This window comes from Ambystoma mexicanum, chromosome 3p (genome assembly GCF_040938575.1).
Source record: "Ambystoma mexicanum isolate Mex_15411 chromosome 3p, UKY_AmexF1_1, whole genome shotgun sequence".
NCBI classification, from domain to species: Eukaryota; Metazoa; Chordata; class Amphibia; order Caudata; family Ambystomatidae; genus Ambystoma; species Ambystoma mexicanum.
This window is the reverse complement of record NC_090925.1, coordinates 1,030,233,862-1,030,254,671: the sequence shown is the minus strand read 5'-3', so window position 1 is coordinate 1,030,254,671 and position 20,810 is coordinate 1,030,233,862. Positions and strand designations below refer to the sequence as shown.

Sequence of the window (20,810 nt, the reverse complement as noted above, 5' to 3'; positions counted from 1 at the left end):
ACTGTCTCTTAATGAGTATAGCCCAGCTGTGGAATAGAACTATGTGCCCCAGAAAGTCCTCAAAACCCTTCCTCTTCCCTTATTGTGCACACCATTGGTTTCTGAGCTTCATCGTGCTGAGAGACAACACACTTTATGTAATCGGAATATACATTTTTTGATTAAACGTTGAGGCAACCCTGGCCATTGTTGGCAGCACACTTCTTATGATAAGAATCAGCTGCTCACACCCCTGCGATTTTTAAACCTGGCAATTGCACAGTATCGTTGCTGGGGGGCCAGACTTTCACGGTTTGTTCCCTTCGCTCTCCTTTCTGCCACTTGGGGCCTGATTTTAGGTTTATTCCCTGTTGGCCTCTTCTTTTGAACCTTATTAGACAGTGCTGTGGTGATTTGGGAAGTCTAAATCTGAATTTTCCATTTCCCTTCCCTTCCTGATCCATTCCAGGTGTTTGGCAGTCAGTATTCTGCTTTAATCAAAAGACTATACTTACTGCTCAGAATGCCTGACCTACTGCTTCATTTTCTTTTTTTTCCCACTTTGTATTTGAGTTCATTCAGTAACAATAACAACACACATTCAATCCTAGAACGGGTCCAGTCTGGACAACATATAACACCCCATACCCCCCCCCCCCTCCCTACCCCTCCTAACACACCCACCCCCCAAACAGTGAGCTACACTGGGTTCAATAAAACAAAAGCAAAAGGTACACCATGATTGGGACAAGGACTTGTTACAAACAATGGCTGTATAACAGCATACCTCTATCTGCAAGGTCCCAGACAAACGCCAAACATCAGGTGTCACAGTTCATTCGAAGACCAACTCCCCCCCGCCCCCCTATCATCGAGCTCCATACAGGGCACAAGATCTTAAAGTCTCAATGCTCCACAGTCCGTACTCAAAAGCACAATAGTCCAATTCTGCAAAAAAGAGGACATGTTATCATTGACAATAGCTGCAAGCTTCTCATAAGTAAAGATTGACAAAGTTTGTGAAACCATTCTGCCTTCGTTGGGCTTGAGATCCTTTCCACTTCTGGGCCAAAGCCATTCTCCCCGCCCTCAGCATCGCACTCATCACCCTGGGAAAAGGGAATTCCTCACACCCAGGCCTAGGGGTGCCCAATAAAATCTCCATCGGATGAAGGGCAGGACAAGTTCCCAGGATGTCTTTGATCCAACTAAGTAACTCCGCCCAGTAGACCTGAATGACCGGACACTCCCACCACATATGGAACCAGGTTCCTCTACCATCACAAGCCAGAGGACACTAGGAGATACTACGGGAAACATCTTCGACAGAGAGGCGGGCGGACGGTGCCAAAAGTGGAGAATTTTAAAGTTATACTCCATAGCTGCAGTATAAAGCTTCCCCCCAAAGATGGACCGGTAAACAGAATCCCGATCATCTAGGGTTATGGCTAGTCTCTCCTCCCATACACCCCTGAACGCCTGTCTACCCTCTAAGTCAGCCGTAATTAAAACGTTATAGATTTTCGAGAGAGACCCCTTTCTAGAGCTGGCCTCTACAAAGACTTTTTCAAAAGAGGTCAGAGGACGAGAGAGGGAGGCCACCCAACCTGCCCAAGTAATCAAAAATGGAAGGAGGCCTTTCCGGAAGTAGTTCCAACAATTGGGAGAATTCAATAAAGCCTCCCTGGTCAAACAGTTGTGCAGCCCTCTCCATCCCCTGGTCCGGCCACACCTGCGTCCCTCGAAAACCTCTGGCCCCCAAATCGAGCGGCGGTCCCCACAAGGAAGCCAGAGGGGAGGTCCATGATGATAGTGGCTTGTTGTCTCTACTAGGTCTCCACAACTTCCAAAGGACAGCTAGAATTGGATGGGACCGAACTGCAGCGGGCAGTGAACGAGGAGGGGCCCAGAGCAAGTCCCTAACCTTATGAGGGTGAACTGCACATCTTCAATGTATGTCCAGTATGTCCTAAGGTCATCCCGCAAATGCTCTAGCATTACTCGCAGCTGGGCCGCCTTGTAATACTGCTTAAAGTCCAGTAGGCCAAATCCCCCGAACGCCTTCGGGAGGGTCAAGGTACCAAACTTTATTCTAGCCCTCTTACCACCCCACACAAAGCGAAGGAGACGCATTCGAAGAGATACAAAAAAGGAGTCCGGAAGGATACAAGGCAGAGAAGAGAAGAGAGAGAGAAGTCTGGGGAGCACCTTCATCTTCACAGATACCATACGCCCAAACCAGGAGAGCGTCAGGGGAGACCACCTATCCATGTCGTTGCAAACCTTAGCCAACAACGGGGGAAAGTTCAACTCGAACATCTTACTCAGGTCTCTGGGAATATTGACGCCAAGATACCTAGTACTGAGACTCTATATTCGCATCCCAAACACCTCTGTTTTACCAAGAAATATCTCTGTCACACATACCCATGGGCATAATACAGGATTTAGAGACATTGATCTTGAGTCCAGAGAACTTTCCAAAACCGCGTATCAGCTCCAACAACCGGGGTAGTGAGTCATTAATCCCAGACACACTAGGATGTCCTCTGCAAAAAGAGACAATTTGAAGTCAAAGTCCCCACATCGCACTCCTGCAATCACCTCCTCCCATCTGACTGCAATGGCAAAAGGCTCCATAGCCAGAGCATACAAAAAAGGAAATAGAGGGCACCCCTGGCGAGTTCCTCTTAAGAGTGAAAAGCTCGGGGAAGTAAAGCCATTAACCAGAACCCGCGCGGAGGGAGGATTACACAGTGGCGAAACCCATCCGCAGAACATGTCACCAATACCCATTTTCCGGAGCATCCTTCCCATATACGACCACTCAACGCGGTCAAAAGCTTTTTCAGAGTCCAGCGAGAGGAGATAAGCCTCAGACTCCCATTTGGACACCTCATACATTAGGTCTACTGTTTTTCTAACATTGTCAGAACCCTGGCACCCGGGAATAAAGCCCACCTGGTCTCCGTGAACAAAAGAGGGAATGAATCTAGATAACCTGGTCGCCAGGCTTCTGGCCAATAATTTCACATCAACATTTAACAATGAGATGGGCCTATAGGATTGACATAACGAAGGATCTTTCCCCTCCTTCGGGATGACCACAATGAGAGCCGACATCATGGAAGGGGGAAGAAAGCCAGTATCCAGGGCCGAGTTATACACCTTAGATAAATGCGGGGCCAACGTGGAGCAAAGTGTTTTGTAAAAGCGGACGGTGAATCCGTCATCTCCCGGTGCGGTACCATTCTTCAAAGATGCAATAGCATAGATAACCTCTTGGGGAGAGATCGGAAGCTCCAAGGAGGCTGAGCTTTGGAAGGGATTGGAAGCGACTCAAATAACCGATCCATGTCTGACCCATCTCCGGTATAGTCAGAAGCGTAAAGGCTTTCGTAGTACAATTTAAACTGTTCTGCAATTTGATCATCCCCAGCAACTTTTCACCTCCCCGGCCAGATATAAAATTGACTCGCCTACTATTACGAAGTTCCCCGAGCCTCCAAGCCAAAATCTTGTCTGCTTTTTCCCCTTTCTCCATATACTGCTGCTTCAGGAACACAAGTTTCTTCTCCGTCTGTCCCACGAGTAGGGCGGACAGTTTAGCTGTTGGGAGTTTTTCCCACTTATCCGGATCCATCTGCGAACTCAATTTAATCCCCCCCCCCCACCTGGCTGGATTGCTAGAATCTGCTCCCTCAATTTCCGTTCCTCCCTAGATCTGTCCTTCTGCCTCCTAGCTCCCATCTCCATTAAAACACCTCTGATCGTGGCTTTGAATGCATCCCACACCCCTCCAGCCCCCACCTCCCCATTGTCATTTAAGGAAATAAATTAAACGATAGAATCTAGAAGAGACTGCCGTAGTTCCCTATCCTGTAGTGGATAATCATTACATATCCACCACGACTTGCCTCGGGCCATCAGGGGAATCCCCAAACTAACACGAACCAAATCATGATCGGACCATGGGATGGACTCTACCTTGGAGTCTGAAATGTACTCCTGAATTGAGGAGTCAACCAGCACATAATCAATCTTAGAGAACGATTGATGCACGGATGAAAAATAGGTATAGTGAGGATCTCTATTACCAACATCGGGGTGAGCATCTAAAAGGCCCAAGTCCTCATTAACCTTTCGGAAAATATCTGCCAACCTCCTTTGGGATCTAAGGTCAGGGCACTGCCTAGGAGATTTCCTGACTTTATCCAGACTCAAAATCATATTAAAATCTCCCCCTACAATTATCGCCCCCTCTGCAAAATCCCTGATTTTCCCACCCATCCCCTGCCAAAACATAACCTGATCTTCATTCGGTGCATACACTCCCACAAAGGTGAACAACCTACCCTTCACCTCCCCCTTAACCATAACAAAACGCCCCTCCGGATCTGCTCTATGAGCCCTAGGAGAGAAATGCGCGTCTGATGGGACCATGAGCACGACCCCCCGTTTCTTCGCCCCATATGATGACCGAAATAGGTGCTGAATAGCCTTGGATTTGAAGGCAGGCTCCCTCCCCTTAACCCAATGGGATTCCTGCACAAAGAGAAAGTGTAGCTTTAACTGGAGAAACTCTCTGAGCACCAGCGACCTCTTCGTCGGAGAGTTCAAGCCTCGCCCATTTAGAGACCCCACACAAAGAGAATGAGCAAACTAGTTCATAAAGACAGCCATACGACCACTTGTAAGCTCTGTCCCCAGACCATGGTGCCCACCGTAAAATCAGAAAAAACATGTTGGACCCAACAATCATGGTAGCTCCAAACCCACCCCCCCCCCCCATCCTTCCCACCCAACCCCGACCCCCCACCCAACTTCTGAGCGCCTGAAAGGACTGCGACATCCAACTGTTGAGCCTTCAGACCACCAAGGATCGCCTCCACCAAGGCGAAAAGCTTCTCAAAGTCACACCATTTTCTGGGGCCCCCCAACCCGAAGAAGGAGACGATAGAAAGGATGCAAAATGGTTTCCCTCAGCAACCAACCAAGGCATGAAGAGACTAAGCTCAGGCTTCAAAGTCGCTTCATCTACACCAAACACATTTAAATAACAGAACCTTAAGGAGGTCACTGAAGGTTCCACCCACCATTCAAGTCGCCGCTTGGGACGGGGGCGCTATCTTCCTGTACTTCCTATGATCCTGAACGCGCCGCTGTCCCAGAGACTCCGAGGAATCTTTATGGGGACCCTTAGCGGGATCGTCATCCAACTTGACATGTTCCTGACATGCTCATTTATTGCTCTCCTGATGTCAGCCTTTGAGATAAGAACATGTCTATCTCCGTCGAGTTCAAAGGAGAGAGAGAGAACGGGTGCCCCCACCTATAACGCACCCCTTTAGTCTGCAACCATCTTGTTAATGGCCCACAGAGTCTCTGGCGTGCAAGTGTGAACGCAGAAAGGTCCTGGTAAATTGAGATCTTGGTGCCATTCTAGTCAATCGAACCTCTTTTACGAGCCAGCTCCAATATCTTGGTCTTCTCCCCATAGTAATGAAACTTTACCAGGACGGAGTGAGGGCCCCCAACACGGCCCCCTGCCCTGTGGGCCCTGTCAATGGTAGGGACATTGGTGTTCTCTCCTCCAAACAAAAGGCTTATGATTTCTTTGACCTTTCGCTCAATGTCCGCCTGTGCCTCTCCCTCCTGCTCCGGTATGTTAAGGAACCTCAAGTTAGAGCATCTCTCCCGGTTCTCCAAATCGTCTAGCTTGAGCGCAATCTTTTCCTCCTTTCTCTCAAGCTCTGCCAGCCGTAGGTCAAACTGAGTCTCAAAGAGATCCGCAGAGGATTGGTTAGCCTCAAGGGCTTGGACCCGGTCCTCCACATCATCCACCTTCTTATCTAGCGCATCTAGTCTCTTCCCTATGTCCGCTCGAAAACCTCGGATCTCCTCGAGGAGAGCTGCCATACTGCGCCCCATATCCTGGGTGTCTACATCTTCAGGCCGGCCAGAGTCATGCATGTTGCTGTCCTCCCTCGAACCCTGAGGCGACCTCCGGAATCGCTGCAGCGCTCTCACTCCGTGCATCCACAATCGGGCTCCAGGACAATAACTGGGGGCCAAGGACCCGGGCAAGTCTCCCTTATGAACGGAGCTGAAAAGCTAATCCAGCTCAACAGAGACCCTCCAGAAGCCCAGCTAATTTACTAATAGGAGGAGAATTAAAGAATAACGGGACCAAGGCAGACCCTCTGCGAACAATGCCAGCAGAGAGTAAGATGGCACCGGCCAGAGCCCGGAGGGACCAATACCTAAATTCTGGCCAAGTTTGTTCAGAGCCCACAGAACCGGGGCACTCCGATACTGGGGTGCCGCAAGAAAGCAGGCCTCGTCGTAGGGACACAGGAAATGCCACAATGGTTGAAAATAGGTGCCTCCCAGGGAAGGACTAGGGCTCCACTCCAACTTCCAGGCTACAGCAACTCCTCCTCAGCCAGAGCCCCACAGCCCCGCAGGCGGTCCCCCCCGTGGCTGTCACCAGAACAATGCGAGAGGGAGACAAGCACCACTGGTAATTCACTCAGGAGCTCCAGAGCGATCCACCGTGAAGAAGCCACAAGCCCCCTCGAAGCTGTGCTCCACAACGTCCGCGACCTTCACCTCCTCAGGGACCAAGACAGGGAGCGTAACCGTGGAGAGTGCTCCTCACACACTTGCCACTTCTCAGACGGAAGGCCACACTTCAACACTGCCTCTGGCCAACGTCCGTCGGGAGTCTCAAACTGCAGCTCCCTCTGCTTTCAGTCCGCCACACACGGCAGCATGTTACATCTGTCCACTAATGTGCCGCTCCGCTGAGACAAGGGGGTCAGGGGGGGTATACCAACAGTCAGTGGCCCCCCAGCTATTCTTCAGCCCGTCCCCCACCGCCGAGTCCCTGCACACCACGCGGCTCCCTGCCGCGGATCAGGCCCAGCGCAGACCACCTCCTCTCGGGTCTGTCCGTAGCCAGACTCACCCAGCACTCCGGAGCACCAGGTCCTCCCTCGCAGTCGCCTTTGCCGCTTTATATAGTGCCCAGGTGGGCTGAGGCACACTTCACACCGGGCAGGGGGGAGCACAGATCCGACCGCTGGCCCGCCAGGAACTCCTCAGCCCCTCCCCCACCGCCAAGCCGCTCCAACCTGCGCGGTTCCCTCGTCGGGGCTCGTCCTGGAACGCCTCCTCCTCACGCTGCCTCAATCTCCGCACTCCCGGCACTGCAGAACACCGGTTCAGCGCTCAATACGCTCTCCACCACCTCAGACAGCACCAGGGGGGTCGAGGCACCGTTCAAGCAGGGCAGGGGGGGCTCAGAAGCAAAAATAGGCCGCCTTGTGGAGGAGATCGGCTGAGGGAGATCAGCTCATCTCAGCGTCCCCTGGTGGCTCCGCCTACGGCTTCATTTTCATCTGTGCAGGACAAAGTTTGGTGGAGGATGAGCAGCACATGTGGCTGGCAGGTGATGGCAAACAGCACACCTGTGGCATATGCTTGTTAGTCAGCTTTAAAAGCCTGTTTTCTTCAATCCAGATCTGGTCATTGTTGGAGTGTTTCTGTCTTGTTCCTGGTTTTTCTGCTTAGTGTCTAGTTCCTAGTTTCTTATTTCTTGTTCCTGGATACCTGGATTTCGAATTTAGTATACTTATTATTTTCTGCTTTCAGGATTCCATTTATGTCTTCCTCTGTTTTGCAGTCAGCACCTTCCAGTGCTTTCTTTTCATGTGCAGCCCAGTTTCTGTGTCTTTATTCCTTTGACTTTGCCCTGTTCTGCAGTGTAACCAATGCTTTAGGCATCCATCATGGAGAGATTTCCTATTTTGTATCCTTTTCCTGTCCCTCCCTGGGTGGGGAGAAGGAGGTTTTTCCACTTGTAATGTCGTATTCCCTGCTTCTGTTACTTTACTTTCTCTAGGAGTCTGTTCCTGGTTTTCCCTTCCACTTCTCTCTTTGTTCCCTATTGATTGTTAGTTGTATTGTGCTGTTTTATTCAGATCCTGTATGTATGCCCATGTTTTTCTTGCTATTCTGTAAGCACTATACCTACTTTTCAGGAGTCTTTTGTATCAAGATATCCTCTCTTGGCTCTTATAGTTGTTATGGGCCCCTGTTTGACCAGCAGGACTTGTGGGATTTGCTGACATTCCAGGTGCTTGTTCCCATCATCCTGAGTATTGTTTTTAAGTTACCTTATATAATACCATTAAGGGTATTCGCTCACAGATCCTGTCATTGCTTGTCCGGTATGTGGTCTTAGTACTGACAGTACCTGAGACAGCATTTTTGGGTGAGGAGCTTGCCAACTTTCTTTGTGATCATAAGGGGCTTCTAAGTGCTTACCCGACATCCCTTTTCGTATATTTGTATTCTTATCACACTCTAATTGCACATCATAGGTTTTAGCGTGAATTTATCTTGGTTCCTGTATTCATGTTTGACACAAAGCTATTAATTTTGTGATCTTGTGCACGTTTCCCATGCCATATCCACTGTCCTTCGTCTCCTCATGACACAGACTGGCTGCAGGAATGAGGGGCCGTCTAGCCTCATAACGCTTATCATGCAAAAATAAGTGTAACATGGCTAGATAGGACTTGCTACAGCAATGCAGTCCTATCTGCTTGTGTTTTCTTCATCTTGAATGACCAAAGAAATATCGAGGCTTAGTACCACAAAATGAAATACGCCAATCGCAATTCGAAAGATATAAGTATCTTTATTTTCTGTACAGAATTCAAAGCAAACAGATGGCTATCTGGCTCCCAACACATCGCAGTGTGCCAGCAGACACAGTGAGGGGTGAGAGTGCTGGACATCTCAATGCAAGCTATTTTATACATTTCTTCCAATCATTGTCTAGCCCCTCTCCAAACTAATAATTTACATGTTAGGGTTCGTGCCCAGTTCACATGACAAATATTACAATATTGTACAACAGATTTAACAAGTTTACATGTCCATGAAGTTACAATGGCAGTATTGGGTTCCTGGCTCATAGTAAGCCTAGTTTCAAGAAAAAACACAATGGGCCTCATTACGACCCAGGCGGAAAACCATGGTGCTAATAGCACCATGGTCCATGCCGGTAACTTACCGACTCCGCCATGGAGAAAGGGGGAATTACCACCCAATTACAAGGTTGGCGGGCGGTAATTCCCCCTTCCTCCATGGCCCTTCCCCATTCCCATTCCCATTTTTGCCCCATAGGGCTCAATGGGAATGGGGAAGGCGCTAAGTACGGTACCGCAAATTGCGGTACCGTACTTAGCACCAAGGTCCCTTTGCGGGTCCCTACTTTAACGGCTGGTGTAGACCAGCCGTAAAGGTCGGGTCCCGCAAAGGGACCTCGTAATCAGGCGCTAATGGGTTAACGGCGCTGCAGCCTTTTACGGCGCCGTTAACCCATTAGCGCCAGGGTCGTAATGAGGCCCAATATATTACAACCAAAGCACGCGGCTTGAGTTTGCTCTATATTGTTCCGCTGTTTATATGAGGATGAGGCTTGTGAGCACAGACACCACTTGGATTGCAGTTAATGCGAGTCACAAGGTTTCTTTGCACAGAACAGACAGTCTGCTCTCGGTCAGCCTAAATGTTGACATGACTCAAAGGTCGTTCGGCTCGGCTGCAGTTGAAAACACAGTCCACCATTTTAGGACACAAACAAGAGATAAAATCAAAATGGCGGATAGTTCTTAAAATGTCGGCGAAGTTGATTAGAAATCGGAGTATTTCGAATGCGGTTTTCCGTGCAACACGAATGGGCTTAGGCCAATATTCATAACAAGGCGGTATTATACGAATACAGTTTAACAAATCTTCCTTTTGGCCGAAGCCAAGAGCATTACCCAGACATTCGCTTTACTCAAAACCCTATGCCTCAATGTCCGTACATCCCAAATCGCATTCTTCAGAAATGTCAATCGCCATAAGTTCCTTGATAGTAATATCCTTCATTACTAAAACATTAGTAGTTTTCTTGGGCGCATGTACCTTAGGTCCTAGTGTACCTTTCGTTTGTGCACAACATCCTCCTAACATCGAACATATGGCAGGGAGACATTGTACACAACGACAACAAAACAGTAGAACACCAAGAACTATCATTAGGACTGCAAAGAGTTTCCAACCCCACGTTCGTAACCAGTCCCAGAACTAAGCACTAAGATTCCAGTTTCCCTCGGGGACATGTACTTCAGTACTCAAGGTCTGCAGATTTTGCATTGCCTTGAATATGGTAGGGGAGGAGTCGGGTACAAAAATACAGCACGTGGATCCCACCAATTTTCATACCCCACCACGCTCAGCTAGGATGACATCTAACACCATCCTATTTTGGAGGGCCACTAGTCTAATTGCCTTTTGCTCCAGCGTCATGTTGTACAGAATATCGGTGGTCCTATTGATGGTTTTTTCCAGTACCCTTGCTAGCCTTCTGATAGCCTCGGAATTCATTATCTGTCCCCAAAATGGCACAAAAGATTTCGCTACATTACCCATGACTTGTGAAGGAGTATCAGCATTCTCATCCCGCCTTGGACGAGCTGTAGACACTTCAGTGCTAGTAGCCACATATACCCCTGGCAACAAGATACCCAAATAACAAATACCCTGCCAATCTCTAGGTAACCAAGGATAAGCTTCATTGACACAAAGTAAACAGGATCTCCTACATACAAAGGTCTGTGCTCACTGGTTAGATTCGCAATGTTAGTACAACCCTCAAATGTACCCATTGGCTGAGAACCTTCCCTTTGTATGCAAGAAGAAACAGAGTTGGGGCTATGATTAATGGTATAGGAAGGAGGCATGTCATCCTGGTTGCCTACGGGAGCCATCATGAAGGAAATCGGGGACTGAAAAGGTCTAGAAAGTCTATCAGAAGGCCTAATAGAAGCAACATTAAGTTTGCTTCTATTTGCGAAGAGAGGACATTCCGGAGGTGTTGACTTGTTTTTCGAATTCATTTAGATTAGTCCCATCGAAGTTCCTAGAAATACAATCATTCCAACGACCAAAGAATAGTGCCCTGAGCGAGGTATAACATGCAGTAGTTGGAGGAAGGGGATGAATATACCAGCCCAACCCCTTTTCCCTGTGTTGTGGCAAGTCTGAACACACCCAGCAATTTGTTCTATTCAGAATCGCATGGGCCACATTCATAATCATTAGGAGAGTGTTATTGTGGTAGCCCTGTCTATGTTGGGAGTCTTTAGGAGGAAGAGTGCAGATGCACGAAGGGTGGAGACACAGTGGAGTTATTTCAGTAGGTAACAAAGTCTCAAGCAGATGCACTCTTTCCATGTACCAGAACCCAAGCACAAATATAACTTTTAAACAGACCGGTACTGTGATTACAAAACAGTGGGTCCTCAAGGACCATGATCTTTGAAGAACAGATTCTTTGTCAGCCACAAGACCAATAGCTTGCTGTCATGATTCCTGCCCCTCATGTCCCCAGCCATCCAAGATGTCAGGCTGGAGCCAGGCCACGATCACCTACATGGCCCTCAAGGGCCTCTCCATCCCTCCAAAGACCCACTTGGAGTCAGACTTGGCGCTTGTGGCACCAGACTCACTCACTCCCATAGGATAACATTGGGGATTGGACTTGTAGTGCATTCAAGATGGATGCCCCCACATATTTCGGTTCCCAGAACTGCATGTGCGGTCTAGTCTTTTGGGTGTGGTTCAGCCCAGAGACACCTGGGATACCCAGAGACTATTTAAGCCACACCCAGGCAGAGAAACATGCTTTGCATTTTCTGCACCTGCAGCGTGACACCGTGTTCGGATCAGTCTCCAGTAGGCCTGCATCTTTCTTTGCGCTCAGCTCCTAGAAGAACACTGTTAGGAGCAGCCTTACCTTGCAGCGCTTCTGCCCATCATTCATCGCTCCTTCTGTTCTGTGGTCATCTTCGGCACTGTCATTCCCATCCCGGCACGCTGCTTCCTAAGGAAAAGGGAAAAGAACAAAAAAAGGCATTAGTAAGCATTCTGCAAATCTTCGCTTATTTCTAAATACTGTACGAGCTTCAAACGCTTACCTGAATCCCAGCCGCTCTGGAGGAACTCTGTCTCCGGAACTTCTCATCCATCTGCAGGAGGGAAAAGACACCCCAGGTTAGCGTGGAAACATCTAGACTCGTTGCATACCGCGCTTACCCACCGCATTTGTTCTTCATAACCGGCATCCATGCTTAAAACGTTGCGGCACCTAAAAGACACAGAAAAATAACTCGGTTCAATGCAAATACGAAAGGGGTGCATCGCGCTCTCACTCACCTTCAGCGCTACTCATCTCAGCAGCACGTCGCCATCCCCGGACGCCGGCCATCATCTAAGGAAGGAAAGGAACGAAGTTAGAGAACTGTTCAAAAGACTCATTATACTTACCTGTCAGACTCTTGCCAGTGAAGTAACTAGGCAGCGACAAGCCCGCATCAATCAACGCGCCCCTGCGCTGAAAGTAGGACGGAGAGCACACTATCCAAGAAAACAAGGTGAGCTGTGGATCAAAGGGAAGGGTTGGACCCCGGGGAATAAGGGGTTCAAGCACACAGAGACAATAGGGAGTTAAACTCTACCAATCCTGTGTTTCAGGCCCAGCCTCCTGTCGAATAGCCTCCAGGGAAGGGTTTGAGGTCGTAAGAGGTCAGAACAGGCTGAGTGACGTCCCCGTGGATATCAGGTGAGCGTTACACTTGCTCCGCACGAGTGGATTTAGGAAGGGACATTGTTTCTCAGAGTCCGTTTAGAATCCTCTCTGTTAGGCTCTTTTAGTTCATCCGTCGGTGGCTCCTGACCACATTGCCTATCTTGCTTGAAGGTAACTTTGCCGGTCCCTGCCTCTTATTTTTTATCAGCGAAAGAGTGACAAGGGACTTACTCAACGATGATTCATTGTGGGTACAACTGATGCTGTGCTGTAAGTCCAGTGTCTTGGGCGCAGATCGTACCTCAAGACTCCAGGTAAGGTGTGTTCTGCAAACAGAGTGTCGTCGCTTCCTGAAGGAAGTGATGAAAAGGAAGCAAGATTGCTCAACGGTGAAGAAAGATTCAAAAGAGAACTTGGAGGCAAAACAGCCGTCTCCCCAGTCCCCACGGGCTGAGGAAGGATTTTCATAGACAAAACAGGCTTGTGGTGAGCATCAAAGTGAGCAATTTCCTTCTCTTCCCCTTTGTCGTGGGGCAGAGGAAAACGTATCTTCTTGATGTGCGTTGCGTGGATCCAATGTCGTTTCCCTTCCACTCGTACAGCGGCCTGTGTGGCCAAGAGGACTTGATACGGTCCTCTCCAACGAGGTGCGAGACAACAGGCTCTTTCAAATGATTTAATGAGCACCCAGTTGCCAGGTCGGAGTCGATGACCTGGACCCTCATATTTTACTGGGAGGGCTTCTCGCACCTGTTGATAAATCAAATACAAGTTTTGAGTTAACTGGTCACAGTACTGAGAAAGGAGCAAATGCTACATCTTTAAGCTGCTTGGGCTTGGGTACATTCCAAATATTGGCTGGACTCCTCATGATTATCTCATGAGAGCCCTGCCCTAGATTGTGCAGTCGTCCACATGGACAATTGAGCTATCGGTAAGGCATCTGGCCACTTCAAATTGTTATTTGCACAGATCTTCGCCATCTTATTCTTTAATATACCGTTGTGGCGTTCTACAAGTCCGGCACTCTGAGCGCGTCTGGCCGAATGTAACCGTTTATCGATCTGCAATCCCGCGCATACTTGCAGGATAACAGCAGCGATAAAATGTGGACCATTGTCCGACCAAATGTCTCTCGGCAAACCAAACCTAGAAAAATATTCCTTCAGCATGGTTTTTGCCGTCGTCATTGCTGTGGTATCTTTTAAAGGAAAAGCTTCGACCCATTTACTGAAAGCGCAAATAACTATTAGGACATATTTGTAATTCTGAAAAGGTTCCATTTCAATGAAATCGAAGTATATAACTTTAAAAGGCATAGAGGGGGGACCAAAACTACCCCTCTGTGTCGATGTACCTTTCCCAGCATTATGCTGTAAGCATACCATACAACTTTGGACAAAACGCTCAGCAGTTTGAGATATTTACATTTACCCAGACAGGTTCTAACAGTTTACAAATCTTTTTAGCACATATGTGAGTTGGCCCATGAGCCATCGTATCCATAGCGGTGAGATAAGCATCGGGCAGCATCCATTTTTGTTTTGCATCATCTACCCAACAACCTTCATCGCCTAAACTTGCTGAACCCTCAGCCCACTGTTGAAGTTCGTCTGGAGTGGCATCAGCCAGAATGTCTTTTATACAACCAATTCCTACATCTATTTCACAAGTGACCTCTTTTGATATATACATTTTGGAATGCAAATCGGTGGCAGTCCGTTTGGCTATTCGGTCAGCAAAAGCGTTTCCTCTCCCCACATCATCTGTTACTTTCTGGTGTGCTGTGCACTTCATTATCGCAAGTTGAGTAGGAAGTGCAAGTGCTGAAAGTAGCCGAACTATCAGGGTACCATGTTGTATCTTAGTTCCATGCGAGGTCAAGAAAACGCTCTCTGCCCATAATCAACCGTTGTGACCCACCCCAAAGGCATACTAACTGTCTGTAAATATATTCACTCTAAGCCCTCCGGAAAGTTCACAAACTCGGGTCAATGCAATAATCTCTGCGGAGTTTTGCGGAATTCTTTTGGTTTCCACAATAGTGCTTAATGTAGTGATTGCGTAAGCAGCAGTGGATGTACCATCTGGAAGTTTGAAGCAGGAGCCATCGCAAAACAGCTCCCCTTGTGGATCTTTTAATGGTGTATCATTTAAATTAATTCTGTCTTTAGTCTCTTGTTCTGTGGTATAGAGGCAGTCATGTGACATCTCGTCACTGCAAGCAATTTCTTGCGGAAGAGGCAATATTTTGGCTGGATTTAATGAGCAACATCTCTTAATTTGGATATGCGGTACAAATAGAATCAGCTTGTAACTTGTTAATCGTGCTGATGTGAGATGTTGCGTTCTGTTTAGTAGAACGTCTACAGAGTGAGGTACCATCACGGTTAAGGAGTGACCCAGAACCATACCCTCACTTTGTTTTACAGATGCAGCAGCAACAGCTCTCAAACATCTTGGCAAAGCGCATGCAACAGGGTCAAGTGTAGAGGAAAAATAACCGCACAGTCTATTCTTCCCTCCATGCTCCTGCGTTAACACAGCCAGAGCGCATCCATCACATTCATGCACATACAAAATAAAGGCATTGTCGTAGTTTGGTGTGCCCAAAACTGGTGCTGAACACAACACAGTCTTGCAGATCAAAAGCTTTCTGGCAATCCATGTTCCACGGTAAAGGCAAAGAAATGCCCTTCTTTGTCAATGCCAACATTGGTTTTATCATTAATGAAAAGTTAGGGATCCACTGTCTACAGTATGAAGCCATGCCTATCAAGGCTCTGACCTATTTCTGTGTATTTGGGACAGACATGCTAGAGATGCTTTGTATCTGTTCAGGTGTCAGTCTTCTCCCCTCCTTTGACAGGAGATAGCCTAAATAGCGACCTCCTGTCGACAATATTGAAACTTTTTTAATGAAGCCTTATGCCCATGTTCTGCTAGATGAATAAGTCCAGCAACACGGTGCCCTCCTTGCAAGCAACTTCTGAATCTGCCGCTAAAGGATCGTCGTCAGCATACTGCAACAATGTACTGTCATGATCTCTGCTTCCAAAAGGTCAGGGTTTTCCCAACTCCCTTGCAAGCAGATCCATAACCCAGGTTCCGAGTGCCAACCAGTCCCAATTGGGACCTTTTGGACCCAGTCCTGGCGCCAGTGGCACCAGGATCATAAATATGCCCAGTCCCAGCGCTGGAAGCGCCGGGCTCATAATGCTTGGGTGGACTTACCTGCAGCAGACCATGCTGCTTACTTGCCTGCCAGTTGAGCCTCTGATCCTCTTCTGTTTGGAACTACTTTTCCTGTTGGGTGGGGCAGGAGCCACTCCCTAGGTTCAGAACACTGGAACTCTTCTGGAAAGCAGGAACTCTTTTCTTACCTAGGCGTGGCTGTGGAAGGAGACACCTAAGCACTACAGGAGGCTATTTAAACCACACCCGATGGATGAATCTTGCTTTGCGTTATTCTGCATCCTCTGCAGCAGAACGCTCATCGTGTCTTCTGCATCTGATCCTGGGCCTAAGGAAAAAGGCTTACCATCCTGAATCCAGTCTTCAGCAACACCTATAAAGACAGGAAAGAACAGGTTAGCATTACGGTCTTCAGTGACAGCGCTTCACTTACCTGGTCCATCGGCTGTCACCAACGCCTCGCGCTGCATTCCGGCATCTGAAAGACAAAGGCTTACCTACTCTTCGTGCGCTCCGGAGGTCTTCGCACTGCATTCCGGCATCTGAAAGATAAAAGCTTACCAACTCTTCGCACGCTCCGGAGGCCTTCGGCGCTGCATCCCGCATCTGAAAGACAAAACAAGGTGCGTTTAAAGACATTGGGGAACTTTAATACTCACGTGCCATTACTCCTTTCCACATCTAACCCAGTGGGTATTCCGGCACCCTGCAGCCGCTCCGAACTTGTACCTGCAAAATAAAAAGACAGTTAGAGCGCATCGTGAAGCAGGCAACAAGCGCTTACTTACGTGCTTCCAGGCGCTTCTATTCATCACACGGGCTCCATCTTCAACTCACTTCAGCCCGTCATCCGCCATCGCCGGAACCCTGCAAAACAAGAGACATCATTACTAAAGACTTTAAAGACATTAGAATTACTCGAAACTTACCGTTCGTGCAGTAAACGACGGACAGCAGTCCTCTGAAGTCAAGAGGCCTGCTCCCCTTATCCAGTGAAGAAACTGGTTACAGCACCCTGCCCCGAGGCAGATGGAGAGCACGGCGTTCACTTACCTAAGGTGAGAGCGTTGACCTTTGGGGTTCTACAGGAGAAGAGAAAGGGAAGAAGAGAGAGACATTCTATAACCCAGTTCATTAATCCCATATTTTCTATCTGCAGACATCTTACCCTTCGAGTCAGACATACAGTGCACAGAGGTCCAGCCCAAAGAGCCAGCCGTGTGTTACACATCACCTTTGAAGATACGGTATACGCCCAGTCAAGACCGGCGCCTCTACGGGAATCAGGTGAGCGTTACATGTACAGGTGGAAGGCAACTCAAGTGTATCAAGCTGTTGCTTCAGAGCTCTACTATAAATGCTTGGATTCTCAGTGTATCCTTGTGGCACACGAGTAAATGTAAACGAGCGTCCCCCTAGGGTGAACGTGAAAAGATATCTACTGTCAAGATGTACAGGAATGCTAAAAGCATTCTTTAGATCCACAACACTGAAATGAGTAGCTGAAGCTGGATTCATTGTCAATATAGTAGTCACATCAGGCACAATCGAAAATTGTGGAGCAACAAGCTTATTGATGGCGCGGAAATCAATAATAAAATGGAAAGGAATTCCATTATCCCCTTTCTTATACACTGGTAGAATCGGACTGTTACATAAACTTCCTGCAATTTCCTCAATCACTCCTTGATGTACAAAATCAGAACCTATACTCTTTGAAGCTTGTTCACCGTCAACTGAAATCTTGTACTGTGGAATACGTGGTAGTTTAACACCTGGTTTCAACACAATTTTAACAGGCTCAATGTGCAAAATACCAACGTCATTATCAACCGCCCATAAACATGCCGGAACCTAATCCAATTCAGTCGGTAAAGGCCTGGTCAAGAATTGTGAAACAGAAGTTCGTTGAGGTGAAATCGTTCAATGCACCCCATCCGGAGAACAGTAAATTACAGCATTCAATTCTTTCAACAGATTCAACCGCAAAACAAATTTTCACCACAATTCGTCATCAAAAGAAGTAGACATGAATCGGTGAATGGCCCTAGTGAAATCAGTACTGGCTGAGAAACTGGACTAACCACTGGCGTACCAGAGAACCCTACAGAAATATTGTTCTGCCCTGACAGTGAAATATCTGGAACCTGCGAATGGTCAACAGAACACTTCTGTGCTCCTGTATCTATCAAAAATAGATGCTTCCTATTCCCCACCTTCATCACAACGTAGGGCCCTTTCTGATCGACGGGAATAGGCACTGGTCCCAGACTCTGCTTCGGTCTGTCCTAACAGAACAGTACATCATCAAATGCAAGATCCTCAGAAAAATACAGTCGAAAGATTGTCAAAAAATGTTCCCATTATTAACACTATGCTGCTGACTATCCTGTGAAAACGACTGTTGATTCTGAGCGAACTGACTTCTACCAGGACCCCTTATCCCAGGACGGCCTCTATGGTACCATATGCGTTATTCGATCGCTGCTGAAGGATCGGGCATTGTGCTCGCCAATTACCTTATTGTCTGCAATAAGCACATTGGTTCATGTGTACAGGACCCATTTGCACATTACTCTGTGGTGCAAATTGACCTCTAAGGTGTGTATTCCCACCACTGGTTCCTCTTACTATTTGCTGCAACAAATCTTTTGTCTTCAAGCCTCCCTTCTTCTTTTCTATGTTCTCTTTTTCAGTATTGACCATATTCTCATAATACTGAGCCATATGCAATACTTCAGACTGCGATTTAGCTTGCCACGCACTTTCGGAAGTCATCATTTGTGATTGGATGTCAGGCAACAATCCACCACAAATTTGTCTTCTGACGGCCTTTTTTCTGACTCAGTACTTAAATTCTGACCACTAAAATTTGAAAACACTTGTTTGAACCGATTAAAAATAAATTCGGTAGCGCCCTCACATTTTCCCTGGATATAAGCTGTGTATTCTTCTCTCTGGAACCAAAGTTTTCAATTTAGTTACAACTCTGTCTGCCAGTGTCAACATCGCCTGTGGCGGTTTCTCACCAGCCTTCCTTTCTCCATCTATCCGTACCAAGTTAACCCATCTGTCACCCAGTCCTGCCTGATCATCTATACTTCTAATCTGTTTCCATAAATCAGCAGGTAGGATCACAGGGAACAGCAAGTCTATATCACCCAGCGTGAAAACTGCAGAATGCAAGACAGATTCTATTTCTTTATAAAATCCTGTTGGATTTTTCCTGATATCTGGAATCGTCTGTCTAATGGTATTCACTTCTTGTCTAGAAAATGGGACATGAACAAACTGTGAAACATAATGAGCTTCAATAGTAGCGGCTGCTGCGCCTGTCGCAGCGTAAGCTGGAATTTCTACTTTTGGGACAAATGTCAGAGGAACCTCCCCCATTGGCAATTGAGAAGTAGGCAATTCTGAACGTTTATTAAGCAACAAGTCTAAATCAAGTGACAAAGTAGCCAACGCAGTATCGGGCAAAAATGCTCTTATAAATGACCATCGAATCTGCAGGACAACAAACCTTTTTCTTCATATACTCATCCTGTAGGTACTCTACCATTACCTGTAACACTTTCTTTTGCGTTGCCGGAGCATACTGACTAAACGTGTCATATACTTCCATGGGAGAAATTGAAACATCTGAAATCCATCCAAGTGTGTGTCTTGTGCAAATACGCGTCTCTTCACTCATTGGTTTACATGAAGGAAGAAATTGATTCTGCACATATGAGGCTTCCACTCTAACATCTATTTCATCATTCTGTAACTGATCTAATTACCTCTTAAACTCAAAAACCCTCTCAACGTGCACATGTACTTTCTCTGCAGTGTCCCTTGAGTGAGCTAGGACATTCAAATCCCTCAACCCCCGTGGGACATTCATGTCCGTCAAATCTCTCCAAATATCAGCCAAATCCATTCCCATCCCCTCTATCGAAATATTCTCTTCGGGAATACTTTCTTGGTCAGATATCGTAGTTAAGACAGCTAATTTTTCACCTTCTTCCATATATTTCTTAGCCCATGCATACAATTCTCTTTTCCTAGCTTTAGATACTGTATTACGAGTCACTTCAATCGCTACAAGTGGGGCAGAACCACTTGGAAAAGAAAGTTCAGACAAACCTTGTTCAATCGGCAGTGGAGACAATACCGCTGGCGTTAAAGATGGAATTAGGGGAACAGCAACTGTCGGTAAGGGCGAGGATGCAGAAAGAGAAACAGGAAGAGGAGCAACTACTGGAGGAGGGGCAACAACGGGAGGAAGGAACAACATCGGGAGGAGGTGCAACAGCGGGAAGAGGTAAAACAGGAAAGTCACATAAGGAGGTGGTGCAGTGGCAACAGTCCTATGCTAATTCAATAACTTATTGATCAGTTCATCTGAGGTACGAAAATCCTTAGACAGATATATTTATTGTACTCCAAGTTGAAAAGCCCTATCCATACTTCTAATAGATTCTGACTGTTTCTGTTGATCATACAATAATGCTTTTTCAGTGTTAGACATATGTCGATGTTTCTCTTTACTCTTAAATTGCTGCATAGCTTCCTTTTTCCAATCCTTAATTACATCAAATGCTGCAGGCCTAGCCTTTTTCCTCAACAATATAGACTCTAAATACTCTATACAGGCAATTTCAAAACTAACATGAACTGGCCACTGAAATTCTGAAGCACGTCTAGTTTGTCTGTGCCAAATATAGTTAAATTCAACAAGGCGGTACTTACAGTACATTAAACAAGCCGGTGAGCCAACAGGTGGTGCCGGTTGACCTCGTCCCAAAGATTGTCTCTGGGGAATAAATCCCTGAAACAGGCAGACAATTTCCCAGGCATGTCAGATTACTGGTGATACCTGGCGTCGTTTGTACTTGCGAGCGCAAAACTACAACCAATATCAGGATTCTTATGAATCGGGGCACGACTCACCTGATTTCAAAGTCTGAGGTCCGATCGGATTACAAAGGATCCTCTTGGTTGG

General features: G+C 47.2%; 1 protein-coding gene across 3 annotated transcripts in view; it reads left to right on the top strand.

Annotated features, from left to right (window-relative positions):
• The window catches only part of ARHGAP40 (Rho GTPase activating protein 40), a 645,040-nt gene that overhangs the window by 181,239 nt on the left and 442,991 nt on the right, over positions 1-20,810 (top strand). The window lies entirely within an intron of this gene.